The 18,843-nt window shown below is 33.9% G+C and overlaps 1 long non-coding RNA gene across 12 annotated transcripts in view; it reads right to left on the bottom strand.

The window, feature by feature from the left end:
* Positions 1 to 18,843, bottom strand: part of LOC111557992 — a 474,951-nt gene that overhangs the window by 324,010 nt on the left and 132,098 nt on the right. For 10 of the 12 annotated variants that reach the window (XR_006590782.1, XR_006590783.1, XR_006590776.1 and 7 more), the window contains one exon: positions 14,039 to 14,147. The exons of the other annotated variants lie outside the window; for them this stretch is intronic. This is a non-coding gene — a long non-coding RNA (uncharacterized LOC111557992). The remainder of the gene's footprint in view (positions 1 to 14,038; positions 14,148 to 18,843) is intronic. 12 annotated transcript variants of the gene reach the window in all.

Raw genomic sequence — 18,843 nt, 5'->3', positions numbered from 1 at the left:
AAACCAAGTGACATTTATTACAGGGATGCAAGGTTGGTTAATATTCAAAATTCAAGAGACCAGATCACATGATCATATCAATAGATGCAAAAAACCTCCCAGCATTTGACAAATTTTAATACCCATTCATGATAAAATGCTCAGAATGAAAGGAATAGAGGGATACTTCCTCTACTTGATAAAGAGCACCTATAAAAAACTGACAGCTAATATCATACTGAGTAGTCAAGATGGAATGTATTCCTTCTAAGACTGGGAACAAGACAAGGAGTCTGCTCTCATTGGTCTTACTTAACATAGTGCTTGAAGGTCTATACAAGAAGACAAGAAAAGGAAATAAATGACATATACATTGGAAAGGAAGAAGTTTTAAGCAGGTAGCAAAAAACTACAGACCAATATCCCTTACTAACACAGATATAAAAGTGCTTAATAAAAGATTAGTAAATACAATTCAGCAACACACAAAAAGGATTATACACCAAAAACTCCTACAAAAAACAACTAAAAACTCCTAACTATTGAGTTTGGCAAGATACAAGACAAACATACAAGAATCAATTGTACTTCTATGTACAAGTAAGGAACACAAGGCATCTCCCCCTCAAAAAAATCAGTACCATTTACAATGAGTTAAAAAAGTTAAATACTTAAGAGTAAATGTAAGAAAATGTATATAGGACTTGTATGCTGAAAACTACACAACGATAAAAGAAATCAAAGAAGATAAAAATAAATGTAGAAACATTGTGTTTATGGATTGGAAGACTTAACATAGTAAAGTTGCTGGTTCTCCCCATGTTAATATACAGGTTTAACTATAAAAATCCCACAAAGAGTTTTTATATAGACAAGGTTATTCTAAAATTCATGTGGAAAGGCAAAGAACTTAGAAGAGCTAAAACAACTCTCAAAAGAAACGAAGTGTAAGGAATTAATCTACCTGTTTTCAAGACATAACTTACAGTATACAGTTGTGCAGTATTCATGGAAAGATAAACATATCAATCAATAGAAGAGAACAAAGAACCCAGAAATAGACCCACACAATAATGTCCAAATGATTTTTTTAATTGCCAAATGTAGGAAAGACAGCCTTTCAACAAATGGTGTTGGAGCAGTTGGATATCCATAGGTAAAAAAACGAACTGCAATCTAGGTCTCATAATACCTTACATAAAAATTCAAAATATATCACAGCCTTAAATATAAATGTAAAACTACAAAAACTTTTTTTTTTTTTATGTTTATTTTTTGAGAGAGAGAGAAACAGAGCACGACTGGGAAAGGGGCAGAAAGAGAGGGAGACACAGAATCCAAAGCAGGCTCCAGGCTCTGAGCCCCCAACGTGGGGCTCAAACTCACAAGCCCTGGGATCATGATCTGAGCCGAAGTTGGACGCTTAACTGACTGAGCCACCCAGGCACCCCAATCACAAAAACTTTTTAGAAAAATACATAGAGGAAAAGCCCAGATCTAGGGCTGGGAAAAGAGTTCTTAGACTTGAAAACAAAAACATGATTCATGAAAAGAAACATTACTCACATGAATCTCATCAAAATTAAAAACATATCCTTTACAAAATACCTTGTTGAGCAGAGAAGGGCAAGATACAGAGAGGGAAAAATACCTGACAAAGGATTGGTATCTAGACTATATAAATAACTCTTAAAAGTCAACCATAAAGAAAGCAAAGTATCCAATTAGAACATGGGCAAAAGATGTGAAGAGATATTTGTCCAATATATACAGATGGCAAATAAGCACACAAATATATATTCAGCATCATTGGCTCATAGCCATTAAGGAAACCGAAATTAAAACCACAAAAAGGTATCACTGTACATCTAGCAGGATGACTAAGATAAAAAATAGCAACACCATCAAATGTTGCTCAGGATGCAGAGACACAGGATTGCTCATACAATGCTAGTGGGAATGTAAAATGGCAGGGTAATTTTGGAAAATAGACTGTCATTTTCTTAAAAAACAAAACAAAAAAGCCCCCCAAATGTAAAAATGCAGTTACTATACAACCCAGCACTCACATTCTAGGTCATGTATCACAACAAAACAAAGACCTAATTTCAAACAAAAATGGATACATGGGTGTTTAGAACAGTGTAGTGGGTTGAATAATGGCTCCCCAAAAGATATGTCCATGTCCTGATTCCTGAAACCTATGAATGTTTGTGTGTTTGGAAAGAGGAGTTTTGCAGACATAGTCAAAAATGCTGACATGAAGAGATCACTATCGATTATCCGGGTGGGTTCTAGACCCAAACACAAGTGTCCTTACAAGAGACACTAGGAGATATTTGACATACAAAGAGAAGAAGGCAATGTGAAGACAAAATCAAAGACTGGCTATAGGATGAGGAAGCCAACAAAACTGGAAGAGGCAAAGAATGGATTCTCCTCCAGAGCACTCAGAGGCAATGGAGTAGTGACAAATTTCAGCCTCCAAGCCTCAGAGAACTGTATGAGAATAAATTTCTATTGTTTTAAGCCCAAATTTGTGGTAATTTGTTGTGGCAGCCACTGGAAACTAATATAAACAGCTTTATTCATAAATAGCTCAAAATGAAACAACTCATATTCTTCAAAGGGTAAATAGTTAAACCGTGGTACATCCATACCAATGAGTATCACTCAGCAATAAAATGAAAAAAACTATTGATACATGCAAAAACCTGGATGAATCCCCAGGGAATTATGCTGAGTGGGGGAAAAAAAAACAATCCCAAAGATTACATACTGCCAATTTCACTTATATAACATTTTTTTTAAAACTTGCTTTTTTCATTTAACACTACAACATTCACTTAACATTCAACAAATACTAATGGATTGTTATAAATCAGAGCTGCACTTGTCTCTGAATATTAGGAGCATTTTCTGATGACATTAACTACTCTTCAAAAACATGATTTCTAAAAGCTACATAGTGTTCAAAAATTTACTTTTATATAACATAATTAAGTCATTCTCCAATTTTTGAACGCACTTGTTATTTCTTTTGTGGTAACAGCTTTATTCAAGTAAACTGCACATATTCAAAGTGTATAATTTGTAAGTTATGACCTATGATTGTACCTGTGAAACCATCATCACAATAAAGATAATGAATATCTGCATCACCCAGAAAACACGAGTTTCTTGTGCTGGTTTGTAATCCCTCCCTCCTGCCCTACCCTGCCCTCACTCTCTTCTCTAGGCAACCTCAGATCTCTTTTCTGTCACTGTAGATTGGTTTGGACTTTCTAGACTATTTTATGAATGAAACAATATTTGATATATTCTTTTTTGTCTGACTTCTTTCACTCATCATAATTATTCTGAGATTTATCTATGCTGCTGTGCAATCAGTTTATTTCTTTTATTGTCAAGTAGTATTTTACTGTATGGATATACCATAATTTATCCATTCACCTACTGAATTCACCTATTACAAATACTATGAACATGTATCTTTGTATAGCCATATATTTCTTTTTCTCTTAGGTAGTCCATACAAAGATTTATACACAAATGTCCATAGGATCTGAGGATGAAATGTCTTGGTCATATGATATGGGTGTGTGTTTCTAAGAAACTGCAAACTGTTTCCCAAAGTAGTTGAACCATTTTCATTACCACCAGAAGTTCCAGGAGTTAAGGAGAGTTGGAGGCAGGAGGGAAGTATGTCAAGGCAACACGAGGGCTCCTTGTGGTAATGGAAATGTTCTGTATGTTGACTGTATCAATGTCAGCATCCTGGTTTTGACTATAGATATGCAAGATATGACCACTGGGGGAAACTGAAGAAAGGGTACATGGGATCTCTTTATATTATTTTTTTGCAATGACTGTGAATCTATGAGTATCTCAAAATAAAAAAAAATAACTTAAAAAGTTGATCAGCTTGGGTAGAAAGAAGTAAAAAACTAAAATCAAGTTATTAAATTTTTTTTAAATTTTTATTTTTGAGAGACAGAGAGAAACAGAGCATAAGCGGGAGAGGGGCAGAAAGAGAGGGAGACACAGAATCCAAAGCAGGTTCCAGGCTCTGAGCTGTCAGCACAGAGCCCGACGCAGGGCTCGAACTCACGAACTGTGAAATCATGACCTGAGCTGAAGTTGCACGCTTAACTGACTGAGCCACCCAGGCGCCCCAACAAAAATCAACTTAGAACCATCATCTTAAAGATTCCAATGTACCCCAAGATAAAATGTAGTCAATTTAAAATTACAGTTTCCCATCTGACAAGTGTTTTATCCTATTTCTTACAAATGAAACAGCTTTGGTGTTAAAAGTTAACATCGCTTTCTTGTTTTTATTCTTTTCTATTCTTCTACAATATTAAGAAACAAAATCATCAGCATGCTGATGTTATAAAATTTCCCTCCGGTAAACCGCTTCAGACTCAGTTCTATAATCGACCCCATGGTTGTTCTCTCTTTTCTTTCAACAATTGTTTTTAACTCTTATTTTCCTATTGAGTTAGAAAAATGCTTCATATCTTTTTTTCTGAATTTTACTCTGAAGTGCAGCCTACTTTAATACCATAATCCAATTCCCATCCAGTTTACATTTATTGCTTTACTTGTCCTTAATCTATGTCCAACAAGTGTCTATACACAGTTTGTTTAACCTTGCTAGTTTTCAATATCCACATCCATGATGCCACCATTTGCCAAATTACCTGTTTCTAACTTTAACTTTACATTAGGACCCCAAATACCTTAGTAAAAGCCCTCATACCTTCACTACTGTTCTTCAATTATTTGCGTTTTCTTTAACATTGTCAGACCACCAACTCAAATGTGGGTCAAAATCTGTCCCTTTACAATATGTCATGAGAATTCAAATACCTCAGGACAAAGACCAGGTGCCTTATTCTTCCATTTTTGTTAAAGCTTCTAACACCCTTGGTAATAAAATCTTATATGGACTCTAAATGTTGTTAAGTTCTGCTAATTCTTCTTTCATGATATTCATAACTGATTTTCAAGTAATAAGACCATTATGTCTAGCCAAATGCAACAGCTTTGTATCTGGTCTCCCTAAATCCACAATCGTTTCACTTTAACATAGACTGCAAACTATGGTCGAATACATGTTTGTTTTTGTTTTTGTTTGCATTTCATCACATTGCTATTTACTTAGAACAGGGTTTTCAAACAGTGCATAATCTTGTGATAAACCTTTTTCCTAGTCATCTGTTTTGTCACAACATAAATGTATCCTGTGCATCACGGCTAAATAGAACAAATGGAAAAAACAACAGACTGAAGAGTAAGGTCTAGATGTCTATACTACACATTCAAGACCTATAACAAGCTTACTCCTATATGTCCTTATTGTCCACTATTTGCTTCACAAATCCATTGCCTTTCTTAAATTAATCTACTTACCTTGCCTTAAAACACACCCCATATTTTGTCAACTAAATCTTTCTGTAGATATGCTACAGGGATTTTTTTAAATATATAATGAAAGGAAAAGGACAAAATAGAACCCTAAAAACAATTCTATCAGAATTCTATCCAGATGAAATGCCTCCCTCTCCATGAAACTTTATTACAATAATGGAAAAGGCATTGTCCATTTACCTAAAATCTTACAATACCTGTTCTTTTTATTATTCTTATGGTGATTATGTAACACCTTTCAACATGATTTGTTATAATCTTAGAGTCCCTGTTGTAATATAAGTAGGTTAAAATTGGTATTTCAACTTACATATCTTTAATAAAATATTTAATGCTTCCCAAAAAGTTAAGATAAATTTAACTAGCATGCACCTGAAGAAATAAAACATTAGAGATAAAACTAAAGCACTCTGTACAGGTCTCTTCATCTAATCCTTGCTCCAATAGAGGTAGCCATTATCCTAAATTCCCATGCATGCCTTTATACTTGTATTACATGTATAACTATCTCTGCATATTAAAACTTTAATGATCCCAATGTACATAGTATATTTGGGCTTACTTTGTCCTACACTGTTTACCATATTTGTTCATATTGATGCAAACAACTATAGTTCATTCATTAACTGGCTGTGGGATTTCTTTTGATCCTTCATGAATTTATTTATTCTCTTTTTGATAGATAGTTTGTTTCCAATTATTCACTCTTATGGTGATACAATGAACATTATACAAGTCTCTGTGTGTACATATGAGCATTCCCTTAGAGGAGTACCTATAAGTGCATTTGCTCTACTGTGGGGGTATGAATATTTCTATCTTTATTACAAGTTATCAAAATTATTTCCCTGTCTCTGGATTATATTTTCAGTTATTTATATCAGTGAACAAAAAAATTAATTTCTTAAAAAGTTATAGGTATATTAATTTCTTACAGACTTATAGTTCTATTTGTGTTTCCTAATTGCTCTTGAGTCAATTTGGAAAAGTTTTATTTTTCTGGGAAATGGTCCATTTCAGCTAAGTTTTCAAATTTATTGGCATAATTTATGCCCACCAGGGGAAGTTTCTTGAGCTTAACTAACAATTACATTCACGTAACTATTATAGGCCATTCTTGACATAAATTCTTTTAGCAGAGTACAGATCAGGATAGAGAGCATATTGGCAGGGCAATGTCAGCCATTTTTCTTCAGTAAGAGTAGTGATCACAATAGGCCACTAATCCAAAGAGAAGCTAATATCAGACATGAAGGAACATAATCACACTGGATGAGTGTGTGAGTCATTAATATTTCCTTTCATAATTCTACAGGTATAGCACAAAGTCATTACACACTCAGGTAAGTTTAGAGCTATGGTTTCCTAATTTCTTATTTACAGTCTTCCCAGGCCCATGTGATTTACTCTTCAAATGTCACTTTTCACATAAGCAAAGGTGCCTGGTATAAACAAACATATCTCACATTCCAAAAGTCAGCTGCAATTATTATTTGCAACTCTAGGGGAACAGAGCTAGGTAACTCCTGACTCACAACTGTACTCCCTTATTTGTTTAAATATTAATGTACCTGCAGTTATGGACTCTCTCTTCATTCCTAATACTGATTATTTGTAGATTTCTTCCTAATTAGTTTCATTTCAGGTTTATTAATAATATTCATCTCTTCAAAGAATGATCTTTTAATTCTATATTTTCTAATTCTTCAATTTTTGCTCTTTATTTCCTTTCTTTTACTTTCTTTTGGTTTATTCTCTTTTTTTCAAGTTGAACATTTAGTTATAACTCTTCCCCTAAGTACTTCCTTAGCCTCATCTCACAAGCTTTGGAATGGTATATTTGTATTATTGTGATATTCTAAATATTTTCAAATTTCTATTGCAATTTTAATTTCTGACCTATGAGTTTAGAAGTTTATTTTTAAATTTCCAAAGCTAAGGTATGTTTTGAATTATTTTTTAATTTCTACTTTTGTGGGTTAGAGAATACAATTAGTGTGACACTGATTTTTTAAAGCTTTTGTTAGACTTGCTTTGTATCCTCGTATATGGCAAGTTTTTCCAAATATTACTTATCTGGAAAGTATATACATGAATATTAGAATCATTGTGCAGATCTGGATTAGAGATTACACTGTTAACAGCCTTCTTCAAATTCTTTCTAGCCTTACTAATAATTTGTATGTTGATCATTTATTTAGAAAAGGGTATTATGTCTCCCATCACAACTACAGATTTGTCATTTTATTCTTGTAACTGTCAATTTTTTCTGTATATATTTGTGGCTGTGTAAATAGGTGCATACCAACTTTTTTATACATACTTGGAATTTTTCATTTTATAATTTGTAGTATAACAAAGCTTATGCCTTAAAGAACATTGGATCTGATATCAATGTATTATATTAGCTTTCTTTTTAATAGTGTTTGCCTCATACATCTAATCTGTGTCTTAACCTGTCAAGTATGCCTCTTATAAGTAAAATGCAGGTGAATTAAAAAAATATGACAACCTGGTTTTCTGATCTGGTAAGATTGCTGTATCTGAAAACTAATATTTGAGTATATCTCTATCATAATATTTTGTATTTAATATTTTTATTTGCTCTTTCTTAGAACTTCCTTGTCTTTTCCTGCCTTCTGTTAACTTGACAAAGTTTTTTTTAATTAAAAAATAGTTTATATTAAGTACTGAGGGAATAAAAATGGATACTATAAAATATGCATAAGGTATGACTAGCTCTTGATTTTAACGTGCGGATATAGTAATCAACTGATTAATATTAGATCTTGCAAAAACTGAGAGATGTGTTAAACACTTCTGAAATAAGTTGGTGAATTTATTTATTTCTCTTTATAGGTCTGTCAATTTTTGCTTTATTTACTTTTACACCCTCTTATTATGTGCACTTAGAAATGTATCTTTCTACTGAGCTGAAGATTTTATACTTATGTAGTAGCTATCTTTATCTCTATTACAACTTTGCCCTTAAAGTCTACATGGCATTTATAGAGTCCTTCAAACTTTAAAAAATATTTATATTACCTACCATTACTTTCTTTTAGTAATTCCACATAAACTCTTGCATACATACCTACTTTATCACAGCCTAAATATAATAAATATCTAAATATCCAATCTTTCTTTCTGAAGATTAGAGAGACCTTAACTTTTAACTCCAATCACTTTGTATCCTCCTTATAGTTCTAGTCTGTGTTCTCAGCTTTAAGGAGATATTTACTTGGGCAGTTCCTGAATTTTGACTACCGTTCTTTCTACCTTGGAAACTCATAAAAACCAAAGGTTCAACTCAATTCTGTGAATGTCTTTAAGGTGAAAGTGAACTGCTTACTTGACTGAGGTTCTTGTTTCATTTAGTTTTAGGCTTCAGTTTCCCTTACTTTCTTACCCACTCATTGATAGAGTTAAATTGTTTTTTAAGTTTTATTCAGCATTTTTAATTGTTTTTAGTGGGAAGGTGGTGTTAGTACTTAGTTAACCATATTGCTACAAATAAAATTCATCTAAATTTTCTTTACTCTGCCTCTTTTCCTTTCATGTTTGGAAATAACACATTGAAATTTTACATTTTTAATGGATACATCTAAGCTTTTACCATAGAAAACTTACTTTAAATCTAAAAGCAATCAATTTAACTTCTTCTCAAAAAGTTTTTCTATCTTCTTCTCAAATAATACAAGGCATTCAGCACTCTCGGCAAAATTCTCTTCCTTCTTACATGACATTATTGTTCAGTATTTCAGTTCCACTCTTAATTTTCCTTTTAAAAAAGCTTTTTAAACAAATAATTATAGTTTTGGGGCACCTGAGTGGCTCACTCAGTTAAGCGTCTGACTTTGCCTGAGATCATGATCTTGCAATTCGTGGGATCGGGCCCTGTGTCAGGCTCTGTGCTGACAGCTCAGGGACTGGAGCCTGCTATGGATTCTGTGTCTCCCTCCCTCTCTCTGTCCCTCCCACACTCATGCTTTGTCTGTCTGTCTGTCTGTCTGTCTGTCTGTCTCTCTCTCTCTCTCTCTCCCTATCTCAAAGATAAATAAAACATTAAAAAATATTTTAAAAATGGCTATAATTTTTTCCAGGGGAATTCTACCAAACATTTAAGGAAGAGTTAACACCTATCCTCTTGAAACTGTTCCAAAAAATAGAAATGGAAGGAAAACTTGCAAACTCTTTCTATGAAGCCAGCATTACCTTGATTCCAAAACCAGACAGAGACCCCACTAAAAAGGAGAGTATAGACCAATTTCCCTGATGAACATGGATGCAAAAATCTTCACAAGATATTAGCCAACTGGCTCCAACGATACATTAAAAAAATTATTCACCACGACCAAGTGGGATTTATACCTGGGATGCAGGGCTGGTTCAATATCCACAAAACAATCAATGTGATTCATCACATCAATAAAAGAAAGGACAAGAACCATATGATCCTCTCAATAGATGCAGAGAAACCATTTGACAACATACAATAAAAACCTTCAAGAAAGTAGGGATAGAAGGAACCTTGATAAAAACCTTGATAAAAACCTTCAAGAAAGTAGGGATAGAAGGAACATACCTCGAGATCATAAAAGCCATATACGAATGACCCAACGCTAGTATCATCCTCAATGGGGAAAAACAGAGCTTTCCCCCTAAGGTCAGGAACAAGACAGGGATGTCCACTCTCATCAATGTTATTCAACATAGTATTAGAAGTCTTAACCTCTGCAATCAGACAACACAAAGAAATAAAAGGCATCCAAATCAGCCAGAAGGAGGTCAAACTTTCACTCTTCACAGATGACATGATACTCTATACAGAAAACCCCAAAGATTCCACCAAAAAACTGCTACAATTGATTCATGAATTCAGCAAAGTTGTGGGATATAAAATCAATGCACAGAAATCGACTGCATTCCTATACACCAACAGTGAAGGGACAGAAAGAGAAATCAAGGGATCGATCCCATTTACAGTTGCACCAAAAACCATAAAATACCTAGGAATAAATCTAACCAAAGAGGTGAAAAATCTATATGCTGAAAACTATAGAAAGCTTATGAAAGAAATTGAAGAAGACATAAAAAAATGGAAAAAGATTCCATGTTCCTGGATAGAAAGAACAAATATTGTTAAAATGTCGACACTACCCAAAGCCATCTACATATTCAATGCAATCCCTATCAAAATAACACCAGCATTCTTCACAGAGCTAGAACAAATAATCCTAAAATTTGTATGGAACCAGAAAAGACCCCAAATAGCCAAAGCGATCTTGAGAAAGAAAACCAAAGCAGGAGGCATCACAATCCCAGACTTTAAGCTATGCTACAAAGCTTTAATCATCAAGACAGTATGGTATTGGCACAAGAACAGACACTCAGATTAATAGAACAGAATAGAGAAACCAGAAATGGACCCACAAACGAATGGCCACCTAATCTTTGACAAAGCAGGAAAGAATATCCAATGGAATAAAGACAGTCTCTTCAGCAAGTGGTGCTGGGAAAACTGGACAGCGACATGCAGAAGAATGAACCTGGACCACCTTCTTACACCACACACAAAAATAAACTCAAAATGGATGAAAGACCTCAATGTAAGACAGGAAGCCATCAAAATCCTCGAGGAGAAAGCAGGCAAAGACCTCTTTGATCTTGGCCTCAGCAACTTCTTACTCAAAACATCTCTGGAGGCAAGGGACACAAAAGCAAAAATGAACTAGTGGGACCTCATCAAAATAATAAGCTACTGCACAGCAAAGGAAACAATCAGCAAAACTAAAAGGCAACCGACAGAATGGGAGAAGATATTTGCAAACGACATATCAGATAAAGGGTTAGTATCCAAAATCTATAAAGAACTTATCAAACTCAACACCCAAAAAACAAACAACCTAGTGAAGAAATGGGCAAAAGACATGAATAGACACTTCTCCAAAGAAGACATCCAGATGGCCAACTGACACATGAAAAAATGCTCAACATCACTCATCATCAGGGAAATACAAATCAAAACTACAATGAGATACCACCTTACACCTGTCAGAATGGCTAACATTAACAAGTCAGGCAACAACAGATGTTGGATGTGAATGTGGAGAAAGAGGATCTCTTTTGCATTGTTGGTGGCAATGCAAGCTGGTGCAGCCACTCTGGAAAACAGTATGGAGGTTCCTCAAAAAACTAAAAATAGAACTACCCTATGACCCAGCAATTGCACTACTAGGCATTTATCCACGGGATACAGGTGTGCTCTTTCGAAGGGACACATGCACCCCCATGTTTAGAGCAGCACTATTGACAATAGCCAAAGTATGGAAAGAGCCCAAATGTCCATCAATAGATGAATGGATAGAGAAGATGTGGTATATATATACAATGGAGTATTACTCAGCAACCAAAAAGAATGAAATGTTGCCATTTGCAACTATGTGGATGGAACTGGAGGGTATTATGCTAAATGAAATTAGAGAAAGACAAAAATCATATGACTTCACTCATAAGAGGACTTTAAGACAAAACAGATGAACATACAGGAAGGGAAGCAAAAATATAAAAACGGAGGGGGACAAAACAGAAGAGACTCACAAACATATAGAACAAACTGAGGGTTACTGGAGGGGATGGGCTAAGTGGGTGAGGGGCACTAAGGAATCTACTCCTGAAACCACTGTTGCACTAGATGCTATTTTGGATGTAAATTTAAAAAAAGAAAAAAATTTAAAAAATTAAAAAATGACTATAGTTTTAAGGAAGTGCAAGGATAATACAGGAAGGTTCCATGTTCCCTTCATTCAGTTCCCCCACAATAGTTATATCTTAAAATAACTACTGCAAAACACCAAAACCAGAAAATTTACATTGATACAATATTTATATACAGTTCTATGTCCTTTTATCACGTGCAGACTCAGATAACCATAACTAAGATACAGAATGTTCCATCACCACAGAGTTCTCTCTCATGCTTTATAATCATCTCACTCCTTTCTGCCACTCCCCATCGACCATTCTTAACTCCTGGCAACCATGAATATGCTCTCCTTCTCTATAATCTTGCAATTTTGAAGATGTTGTATAAATGGAATCACATCTTATATGACCTTTTGAGTTGGCTTTTTTTTTTTTTTCACTCAGAATAATGCCTTTCTTCCTTCTAGGCTCATTTTTCTATTACTTGAAGTATTCTTTGGTAATTCTTTCAGAGACTCTATAAGTAAGCGAAATGTTTCACTTCTTGTTTGTTTTTAAAATGGCCTTGTTATGCTCCCTTTCTTCAATAAGAGCTTAAGTGAGATTATGTATCAATCATGGGTCAAAAAAAGAACAAAACATTTCAAATACTTAAAGGTCATAAGTATTTCATACAGAAACTTGGGTGCTTACAAACCTGTTGGGAAAAGTATTAATCACTTCTTCATCAAATATGATCTCTCCTTCATTCTTCCGTGGTTTCCATCTGGATTCCTATTACATGTATGTTGGATCTTCTCACTTTATTTGCCATGTCTATGAAACTCCACAGTTTGTGTCTCTATAATTGTGTACTGCTTCTAAGGTAACTTCCTCAGATCTATCTTCTAATTGTTAATTCTCTCTTCACTGGCCAAATTTTTCATTTTTATATATTCTGCTTTTATGTTTTAGTGTTTTGTTGAAAATATTTTATATTTTTCTACATACATTCTCTATTCAATTATCTGAAGTTGATAAAGGCTAATTCTGGTGTATTTTGGGTGTCCTGACTCTTGTTCACATTGGCTGTGTTTTCATATTTTGTAGCTTTTGGATAATGAGTCTATGTTAATAGTTCATTTTTTTTGAGGAAATACAGTATCGCCTAGTTTGGGGATGCATGATTCTAGAATGGCTTCTATTTTAGTTTCTTATAAGACACCTTGAACATTCACTTTAAGTTACTACTTTCATGTTGCTTTCTCAGCATATGGAGTGTAAGGAGTGTAAATTTAAATCTCAAACCTAAAAAATAGTATACCTATGGTTAAAAATTCCAGAGAAGCTTTTTTTTATCCATTCAGACACAGAGCCCAGGCCAACGGACTTGAAAAAAATCTTTTGGTGATCTGCCTATACTAGAGAGATTTATTTTATTTTAAATGTTTATTTATTTTGATAGAGATAGAGAGAGAGCAGGGGAGGGGCAGAAAAAGAGGGAGACAGAGAATCCCAAGCAGGCTCCACACTGATAGTGTGGAGCAGGATTCAAACTCACAAACTGTGAGATCATGACCTGAGCTGAAACCAAGAGTCAGACGCTTAACGGAATGAGCCACCCAGGTGCCCCAAGATTTTTTTTTAAATATCTTGTTCTTTGATAAAACTCCCAAGATTCCTGCAAACTGATGTCTCAGTTCTAACTCCCTTCACTGTGTAGGCCCCAAGTCTTGTCTCCTGATCTTGAGTGGCTATTAAATCCTTATCCTTGGGCCAGTACATTTCCCCACCCCCATCCCCAGAGTAGCCCATATTACTCCTCATGCTTACCACTCTATTTTTTAAACCCTCTCCATTTTTAGGTCTTAAGGATCTTCCTTACTTTTTCACAAGCACAGCTACACATTCAAAAGGAAAAGTGCTGCATTTTATTTACCATTTCTGGATGTTTAGTAGTGGGAGAGTTTTCAAGTCAATTCTAGGTTGCCCATCCAGGAATTCTCTTATACATCTTTTTATTCTTCACATAACCCCTAGCACAGTATCTGGAAAAGAGCAGTACATAATAAATGTGTGGAGTGACTGCTTGAACGAATGACTGATTATATTTTATCAGCATTCCTTTCTTTCATTAATTCATTTTCTTAAACGTTTATTTCTGAAATCTCTCATTATAAATTTGTGATTTCATGTTTTATGGACTCCATTTAGGTCTGTATAATTTTCTCACATTGGTTACTACAGTAGTCATGATAATCTTTCCCTCAGCTTCTTTCTCCTTCTGTTTGCCTCACATGGATTTGCCACTCATCTTTTTAAAACGAAACTCTTCTTATGTCATTTTGTGGCTGATGGACTTCCGAAAAATCTTATTTTTATCATTTTTAACATCTTAAATTCTTTTCTTCTCTCAGCAGTTATACTTAACTAAATTTTCTACTAAATACTGTCAAATGTGAGTAGCACATAATATGATTCTTAATCATTTACTGTTATTACATTCTGCTTTACTCTTGGTAACTCATTAACTTGAGGAAGATTTTATCTAAGGATTTGTTTCAGTTTCCAGAAGTAAATACAGAAATTGCTTCATATACATCTTTTATTATGTTTCTGACTGTTCACACTCAGTAGTAGAGTATACTATATATTTGCTAAAATATACACATACAATCCAATTATGTAATAATTTTCTTAACATTTATATATGTACAAAATTATATTCACAAGAATCCTTTCCCTTTTACCCTATAGCCCATCCCTGAAAGTCACATACTATGATCTATCTTCAGTGGAATCTTTGCAAAACCTAGTAAAAGGTAAAGAACCCAGCGGACATTTAATAAGTATTCATTTGTGACAAATAAGATCTCACTCAGGCTTTCTGAAAATGAATTCTAGAAATTATCAGGTATTCTTTTATGTAGATTAAGAAGCTTTCTTCTAAAAGGGATGATTACCTTTCAGTCAAACAAAAATATAGCAAAATAAATGAGATCAAGTCTTTTTTAATTAAAAAAAATTTTTGTTTTAAGCTAAAGATCCAGTGTAATACAGCATTAGGTTTGGGTAAATAAAACTCTGTGGAAACTCAAGCTAGTGACCTAAAATTATACACAGCTTAAAAATTTTCCATATATTGTGGTATGCACTATGAATTTCAAACTTGTAGTTTTAAATATACTAGCATCTAGGCACTGGTACAGAGCTGCAATTATATCAACGGACAGTCTATGAACATCAGTACTGAAGATACAAATCCACCACAGTAAGCTGATTAGCAATGCTAATGTGCACAGTACACAGTCATATAATTAGAAAGAGTTTTACTCGCAGTGATGTTGAGGTTATGGGGTTAGGACAGTTTCTATTTCAAAAGGCGGAAGAATCTGGGTTACCATGATGGCAAAAAGTAAATCATGTAATTTAAGCTATTGAAAATATGATGGCTCACTTAAATAAAAACAACTTTTACCTTTCCTTTTGAAAATTAGGGTACATTATTAGTTAATTCTTTCCCAGCTAAAAGAGATTTTAAAAAAAGAAGCAGCAGCAGACCCTCTATAGTCATGACAGCTAAGGAATCTTTCTACCATGTAAGACTACATTAGTACAATGATGTTGTCACCTCACTGTTCATTTAAGAGAGAATGGAGCTTGATTAGAGAAAAAAAATCATAAAAATTTTCACTCTTTCACCTGATATGGAAACATGTGCAAGGAAAAAAGGAGGTGGAGAAGAGAAGGCAGATAGTAACAAACAGCTGGTTATAATGATGGGATTCCCTTTCCTTTGTGCAAATTTGTCAGTTTCTTCTTTAAATTCCTTCTCAGTTGTAACAATCTATGAAACTTCCCTAGGTTTGGCGGTCTATAATTAGCTATGGTTATTTCTGCTTCAATGGGGGAACATGTTAGCTGATCACTTATGATATTTGCAAACGAGTCCCACTGTCTGAAAATTTGGGTGTAAATACACTCAAAATTTAGAGACAAATTATTTTATTTCTGACATGATTTATCACAATTGGAGTATATCACCCTTTTCATGACACTTTGTGGTAGAATAAAGATGTGTTATTACTCTGCTTTAGAGTAAAAAACTGGATCATTTAAGTCTTGTGATATGTGAATTTTATATGCATGCCCTGAAATGAAAATGCATTCTCACAAATCCTTGCTTTATATAAGAAAATGTCAATTACAGCTTTAAATAACATTCCTAGAGACAAAAGGAAGCCCAAATTATCTGCTCTTTAGAGGACGAAAGGCTAACACACACATACAGATACATACACATATCCCTCTTGCCTCCTTAGAGAGCTATTTCTATTTTCATAATATAGTTAAGTTGGATTACCCTAAGAAAAAATTTCAAAGGATTTATCATTTAACACTTCAATGGAGTTACTAATAGGAATTATATTGAAGTAGGTCATGCCAAAATTCACCCTCAAAGTGCACCACAATTACCTATGTATGTGGCCTAGTATGTTGAGGACCAGAGATCTGAACTGCAACCCAGACTTCCAGTTACAATCTTATTAATATCTCAGTTAATCACCTCTAAAATGAGTAGATGCTTTATATCATGAAGGTTAATGCAATTGTATTAACAAAGTAAAAACTTTCTTTTCTCTCAGCCCACGATATAGCTTCTAACAAAATAAATCAAGTTAGAGAACTATGAATTCAACTTGACATTAAACAAAGGGAGTTTCTCTTATCCAAATAAGACATTGAAATAATTTTCCAAGGTGCAAATTCTTGTTGTTCATGGAATATACTTGTCTTATCCTTTGGAAAATACTTCTTAAGTAATTCACAAAGAAGACGCTGTAAAGTACTAATTAATTTAATGATGAAATAGTTTTTAAAATCTGAAGAGGAATGTTTATCAGGTTTTTCTTACTGACCTGTACACACATGTCCTAAGTTAATTTGTGGGGGGAAAAAAGTCCTATAAGCCTGTATTGTTTTCCAGTAAGGGAATAGGCATTATAAACAGGGTACATGCTAAAGAAATAAAAATATATAATGCTTTATATGTTTAATAAAAATTAAACAAATTTATTCATGAACTAAACATAAGATATCAAAAGGTACTTCTCTTATTTTCTAACTTTACACCAAAATTCTTATTTTATGACTCTTAAAATTGGGAACGGGACAGATGTTTATTGTTGTCTCAAGAAGACACTTATCCCTACTTCTGATTTGTGCGTTATGTGGAAGGTTTAACATATTTTGGCTATCACACATTACACTGGGCTGAAACTGTAAGCAAGAGGATAACTTGCCCATCAGTTCACTAACATCAAATCATTCAAATATGTCCAATATATTCAATTACTTGTGATTCAGGGGGTGTGGTAGGGGGAGGGCTGGAGGGATTCTCAGGGTTAATATGTTATGCTATTTCTAAAAATTATTTCCATTGTTGATTAAAAGAACTAAGTTTCAAGCTTAGCCCTAGCCCAAAACTTGCTTTTGAAGAGTTTGCATATTTTATCTGTGATGAATTACATTATACTCGCTTCTAGTCAGAGACACTATATCCTCCTTATTTTAACAGACTTCTATGGATGTGTGTGGGCTCCATAAAAAAAAAGCATAGTACATTTGTTTTTGTTTTTAAAAGGATTTTAATTTATGCTCCTACTGAGATAGTAAGGTCTGTTATCCAAAAGCCAAAACACCAGTTACATAGACTATTCAGGAAAGCTCTTTATAGTTATTTCAGTATTCTTCTAAATAAGATTCCTTCTTCCCTATATCCCTATTATAACAGCTTTGACTCAATTCTCCAGAATGAATGAAAACTACTGAAATTCCTATTTTCCCTTTAAATTCATGACTTGCCTTTAATTGTGGTACCTGATAAATCCTCTTACTGACTGAAAATATATCTACACTCAATAAGCAATTTTCAGCAATGGGAAGAAGGAAGCACAACTAGATACTTTTGGCATTTAAAATTACAATAATGAAAAAGAATATCATAGTGATAAAGAAATATCTACACAGATATACTACTCTATATATTTCCTTATCTTGATCTTTTCAATAACTCTATCATTTAAGCAGGGGAAGAATTATTATTTCCATTTTACAGGTGAGATCCAGAAGACACTCAGAAAGGTAACTGACTGCCCCAAACCCTCAGAGATTAAGTGGTAGAGCTAAGACTAGAACTAGTCAGACATCCTTTTCAGTATGCTTTACCGTTAGGAAATTATAAGCACAGCTAGCAATGTTCAATAAAGATTTAGTCAATTTCCTTAAATGTATATTTTAGTGAAAATTTTTAGCAATATCTGCACCAACTACATTTCATAGTAAATACAAATATTTGTATACACATACACTTGTATATAACAGATAAACTTCAGGAAAAAGAACGCTGATATTTACAAAGAGTGTAATATCAGCCACTTTGTAAATGATAAGTAAAATCTCATTCAAATAATAAGAATTATTTAGTAAAAGAGCATTGAGACCAATTACTTTTAAAAATTGGATTTTGCCCCTTAAGTCTGTGTGTTTCTATGTGTATATGTGTGTGAGAGAGACAGACTTTAGAAAATATGATTTCTTTGTTTAGATTAAGATACATAATTCCTGGGGTGCTTGGGTGGCTCAGTCGGTTAAGCATCAACTCTTGATTCTGGCTCAAGTCACGATCTCATGGTTAGTGAGTTCAAGACCTGCATCAGGTTCCACACTGATAGTGCAGAGCCT

Source organism: Felis catus, chromosome E2, assembly GCF_018350175.1.
Source record: "Felis catus isolate Fca126 chromosome E2, F.catus_Fca126_mat1.0, whole genome shotgun sequence".
NCBI classification, from domain to species: Eukaryota; Metazoa; Chordata; class Mammalia; order Carnivora; family Felidae; genus Felis; species Felis catus.
Note: the sequence above shows the minus strand (reverse complement) of the source record. Positions and strands in the feature narration are given on the sequence as shown.